Below are 6,615 nucleotides of genomic sequence, written 5' to 3' on the forward strand. Positions count from 1 at the left end.
TACCGTATTATACTTTCCATAAAGTTGAGTGTTGGCGGCACGTTTTTGTTTGGATGGAGAAAATTACCTTTAAATTATGGGATATCCCAAAAAAATCAGTTGTATATGGAAATCAGGTGGGCCATACCATCTAAAATCACGAGAAGACATGTGTAAAACATATAAAAGTACTTGGTGGGGCCCACCTAAAATTTGAATGCGTCTAAAACTTGGTCTGACCCCTCATCCAAGTGGGACACACATAATGGATGGGCTGGATTTGTGAACCACATCTCGGTGGGCCCAACAAATGATTATGAATGTTTTGATGGAAGGGTAACCCCTCTCAACTTTTGTATGTGGTGTGGCCCACACAAGTCATGGATTGACTTGAATTTTAAGCCCAAGGCCCACCATGGAATGGTGATTCTGACTGATGGGGTAGATGGTGGGGCCTACGCAGCTCGACCTCACGGAATTTCCTATGAGCTGGACCGCATAGAACCTTTTCCCAACTATATGCTTAAAATATAATTAGTCACATCAAAATTTTAAAATGTAAAAGATAAATTTTATGATACCTCAATTACTAAAAAGAAAAATAAATGTTATGCTATAACAAACGCATGCAACTTACATGACATATATGCATGAATATCATATGGCTCTATATATGCATCCTATATCAAAGGACATAATTATCAATCAAATCCTAGATATGTAAGTATAGCGTACGAATAACCAAATTTCCATATTTTTTGTACAACATTTTTTTTTAATTGTTAGGATTATCTAATTATTGTGATTTTTATTGATGTTCTAAGCATATATTTATCTTAATAAAATGAATGGTTAGGATTATTGTGCCCATGTTTTGTAAAAACATAGGAAAACTACAGATAGAACTAGATTAATTGACCAATTGTTGTATCCTAAAGACAGAATTATTGGAACTTGTTCACAATATGCAGTCGAAGTGTGGAACAGAAAATTAATGCTTTAGAGAAAATGATACCACAAAGACCTGAGAAGGATTGTTTCATATAATTTTTCAATTTTCAAATTCATTCAATTTTTTATTTTTTATTTTTTAAATTATGCTCAAAATAGTCTCAATATTCACACCATCTTCCCAAAATTCTCACGTGTTTGATTGCTGTTTCATAACCTCCACACTGTCAAAGGGACTAATATCATTTATTTCCAAAATGTACACATATGATTGTATTGCAAGATTTCAGCCTGCTTAGTATTCAGACTAGGAGTGCAACTAGGACAGGTTGGGTCAGGTTGAGGATCAACCCAACCTGACTTCAAAAGGACCCAACTTGCACCCTGACCTGACCCATATAGGTCTCAAAAATCAAGTCAATCCGTGACTTGTGTGGGCCACACCACATACAAAAGTGGGGAGGGGCCGTGCACCATTAAAACATTCATAATCATTTTTTGGGCCCACCGAGATGTGGTTTGCAAATCCAACCCATCCATTATGTGTGTCCCACTTGGATGAGAGTTCAGACCAAGTTTCAGCAGCATTCAAAACTCAGGTGGGCCCCACCAAGTGCTTTTATATGTTTTTGGCATGTCTTCACATGATTTTAGATGGTATGGCCCACCTGAGTTCCGTATACAGCTGATTTTTGGGATATCCCATAATTTAGAGGGGACCCAACAAATGCACGTTGTTGATGGTTGACACGCATCATGGTGGGGCCCACACAGCTCGACCTCAAGGGAGCTTATGGTGAGGTCGAGTCGCATAGTACCTTTTCCCTATATATATATATATATATATATATATATATATATATATATATATAGGAGAAGGTCCTATACGCTTAACCATATTATACCTTCCATAAGGTCGAGTGTTGGCGGCACGTTATTGGTTCGGATGATGAAAATTTTAAATAAATGAGGAGATTTTATAGAGAAACTGGAGAAACAAAATGAGTTTTCTCATGCATATTTTCTGCGAAAGCCTTGCGCACGTCATTGAAACCTTCCTAAGGCCCACTATGATGTTTATCTGAGATCCAACTTATTCATAAGTTAAGACATGCATGAAAGAATAGAAAACACAAATTTCAACTTGGTCGAAAACTTTTGTGCCCTTTAGAAATTTTTAATGTTAGGCATCACTTTATCCACTGTTTTCTGTGGTGGGTACATTCTAGCTTTGGATTTGACTCATTCTTTGTCTCATGCCTTAAATTGATATCTTCGAGTGGATGGACAGTATGGATATAACACATACATCATGGTGGGTCTGGTGTTGTAACCTGTCGTAGCTAATTTGCGTCTAGCTAGCGTTGGAGTCCATTGCAACTTTTAATAGTGCGTATTGCATCGTTTAAATGGGCAGGGCTCTGTGGGGCCCACTGTGATGTAAGTGTTTTATTCATGCCATTAAAAGATTTTCTCATATCGTTTTAAGTTATTATCCTAAAAATGAGGCAGGTCCATAACTCCAGTGGACCATAATAAAGGAGGTTATACTAATAATGACACTCACCGTTGAAACCTTTCTAAGTGCCAGCATTATGTTGTTTTACCATCTAACCTATTCATAAGGTCTTGTAGGCGTGGATGAATTGAAAACACAAATATTAACTTGATCTGAAACTTCTCCAGCTCACAAGAAGTTTTTAATGGTGGACGTTCAATCCCCACCTTGTAGTCCACTTAAGCCTTGGTCTTGCTTATTTTTTGGTTCATATATTAAAATGATCTGAAAAAATCTTTGGACGGAGTGGATAAAATACTTACACCATGTTGGGCCCCACAAAGCCCTGCCTGGACGGAGTAGGAGTAGGACGTGCGTTCCTAAAGGAAGTGAATGGAGGCAGATTAGATACTAAGAGGTGGACGCAGATTGCGTCCTACCCCCGCCCGTCTCTAGCCCCGAACAGGCAGTTTCGTAGGCGGGCCCACTGTGATGTATCCGTTTATCCAAGCTGTTCATCCCTTTTTTAAGATCATATTAACACATTACTACAAAAATGAGGCAAATCCAACGCTCAAGTGTACAACACCAAATAATAAGCTTAGTTGCATTAAATGCACAAAACATTAAAAGCTACTTGCATTAAATGCAAGAGTTATATGTGGTGTGGTCCATTTGAGTGTTGGATCTACCTCATTTTTATGTTAATGCGTTAGAATGATCTTAAAAAAGGGTTGAACGGCTTGGATAAACAAATATATCACGGTGGGCCGCCTATAGAACTGCCCGTTCGGGGCTACAGGCGGGCGAGGGTAGGACGCAATCCCTGTCCCTGACAGGTTGAGTAACAAGTCGGCCACTGAAGTTATGTCACCATGTTCCGTGGGGCCCACTATGATGTATGTGTTATATCTACACCGTCCATCCATTTTAAGATATAATTTTAGGGCATGAGATAAAGAATGAAGAAGATAAAAATCTTAGTGGGCCCCACTATAGAAAATAGTGGGGAGAGTGATTCCCACTGTTGAAACTATCCCAAGGCCACTGTAATGTTTATTTGAAATCCAACCTGTTCAAAAGTTAAAGAAGACATGAAATAAGAGAAAACACAAATATCAGCTTGATCTAAAACTTTCGTGGCCCTTAGAAGTTTTTAATGGTGGGCGTCACTGTCCCCACTCTTTTCTGTGCTGGGGTTCACTGAGTTACTCAGGTACGCTTTTATCCGCACCGTCCATCTATTTTTCCTGCTAATTTTAGGGGCTGATTCCAAAATTACAGTAAATCCAAAGCTCAAGTGGACCATGCCACAAGAAACAGTGTGGAATAATGATTTCCACCAATGAAACCTTCCTAGGGCCCACATTAATGTTTATTTGCCATCCAACCTGTTAATAATATAAAAAATACTTGGATGAAGATAAAACACAAACATCAACTTGATCCAAAAATTTTATGGCCTCCAAGAAAATTTCAATGGTAGAAGTTTAATCACACTATTTACTATAGTGTGGTCCACTTGAGCCTTGTATATGCTTTCTTTTTGTTCTCAAGACTTAAACTTATCTGTTAACACAGATGAACGGAGTGGATAAATTAAATAAATAATAGTGTACCCATAGAGTTTATTCAGTACGCTAATGGTACTGGGTTATTCAGTACGCAATCCGCTTCAAATCTGCGATTGCACTTGAAGTGGATAGAATTAGTGTGAATTGAACTTCTATCGTTGAGAAATTCTTTGGCGTGTCAGGGTTGCACTGTTTTCCGTCACGGACAACTACAGTGTTTGTGAGAAATCCATCTCATCCATCAATTTTTGGAGATCATTTTAGGACGTGGGGACAAAAATGAGCTGGATCCAAGACTCAAGTGAGCCGCACTAAAGGAAAAGGTTGGTAGAAAAATTTCTACCATTAAAACCTCCCTAGGTCAAAAGTGATGTTTCAATTGCATCCATACCGTTCATAACAATATTCCTACTGAGATGAATTGAAAACAAAAATATTATCCTAATTTAAAACGTCTGTGGCCCCACGAATATTTCAACTGTGGATGTTCAATCCTCACGTGTTCGACCCACTTGAGTCTTGGATCCGGATCATTTTTGGCCTCTTATCCTAAAATGATATGGAAAAATGAATGGACGGGGTGGATTTCTCAAAAAAAAAAAAAGAAAAAAAAAGAGAGACCACGGTAGGCCCTATATAAGTTTTTAGCGCGAGGTTTTTGACATAAAATAAGCGTAAAAGAGATAGAGGTAGAGGGATATTTTAATAATCGGTTACACCAGTTCCGTTTATCCAATTTCATTTTCACCATCTAATGAATAACGTGCTACCAGCACTCGACCTTATGTAAGGTACAATACAGTTCAGCGTATAGAACCTTTTCCCTATATATATATATATATATATATATATATATATATATATATATATATATATATATATATAAGGTTCTATGCCGTCGAGCTCATGGGAACTTCCCATGAGGTCGAGCTGTGTGGGCCCCACCATGATGTATGTAGAACATCAACACCGTGCATTTGATGAGTCCCCATAATTAACCTTTAAATTATGGGATATCCCAAAAATCAGCTGTATACGAAAATCAGGTGGGTAATACCATCTAAAATCACGTGAAGACATGTATAAAACATATAAAAGTACTTGGTGGGGCCCACCTAAAATTTGAATGCATCTAAAACTTGGTCTGACCCCTCATCCAAGTGGGACACACATAATGGATGGGCTGGATTTGTGAACCACATCTCGATGGGCCCAACAAATGATTATGAATCTTTTAATAGAAGGGTAACCCCTCTCAACTTTTGTATGTGGTGTGGCCCACACAAGTCATGGATTGACTTGAATTTTAAGCCCAAGGCCCACCATTGAATGGTACATCTGACTGATGGGGTAGATGTGTAACATGCATCATGGTGGGGCCTACGCAGCTCGACCTCACGGGAATTTCCCATGAGCTCGACCGCATAGAACCTTTTCCCAACTATATATGCTTAAAATATAATTAGTCACATCAAAATTTTAAAATGTAAAAAATAAATTTTATGATACCTCAATTACTAAAAATAAAAATAAATGTTATGCTATAATAGACACATGCAACTGACATGATATATTTGCATGAATATCATATGGCTCTATATATGCATCATATATCAAAGGACATAATTATCAATCAAATCCTAGATATGTAAGTATAGTGTGCCAATAACCAAATTTCCATATTTTTTGTACAACATTTTTTTTAATTGTTAGGATTATCTAATTATTGTGATTTTTATTGATGTTCTAAGCATATATTTATCTTAATAAAATGAATGGTTAGGATTATTGTACACATGTTTTGTAAAAACATAGGAAAACTATAGATAGAATTAGATTAATTGACCAATTGTTGTATCCTAAAGACAGAATTATTGCAACTTGTTCGCAATATGCAGTCGAAGTGTGGAACAGAAAATTAATGCTTTAGAGAAACTGATACCACAAAGACCTGAGAAGGATTGTTTCATATAATTTTTCATTTTTCAAATTCATTCAAGTTTTTATTTTTTATTTTTTAAATTATGCTCAAAATAGTCTCAATATTCACACCATCTTTCCAAAATTCTCACGTGTTTGATTGCTGTTTCATAACCTCCACACTGTCAAAGGGACTAAGATCATTTATTTCCAAAATGTACACATATGATTGTATTGCAAGATTTCAGCCTGCTGAGTATTCAAACTAGGAGTGCAACTAGGACAGGTTGGGTCAGGTTGAGGATCAACCCAACCTGACTTCAAAAGGACCCAACTCGCAACCTGACCTGACCCATATTCCAACCTTGAACCCGACCCGACCTCACCTCAAAAGGACCTAACGGCTCCAATTCCCAACCAAAGCCCAACCTAAATTCTTATATACTCAACTGGACCTGTTTGGTACGTGGAATTATATGATATTGACTTGCATTTGGTAGGATATAAATTTCATTTGGTGTTTCGAATCGATGAAAATGATTGGATTGATCTTGGCATCTAAACTTCTACCTCCTTCAGAGATACAACAGGATTTTTGCTGGATTTGGAAATCCACTACATCTTTGAGCATCATGTCGATGCATGTGTTTTATCCATGATATCTATCTCTATGTGTCCTATACATGTGACACT

Source organism: Magnolia sinica, chromosome 14 (assembly GCF_029962835.1).
Source record: "Magnolia sinica isolate HGM2019 chromosome 14, MsV1, whole genome shotgun sequence".
NCBI lineage: Eukaryota > Viridiplantae > Streptophyta > Magnoliopsida > Magnoliales > Magnoliaceae > Magnolia > Magnolia sinica.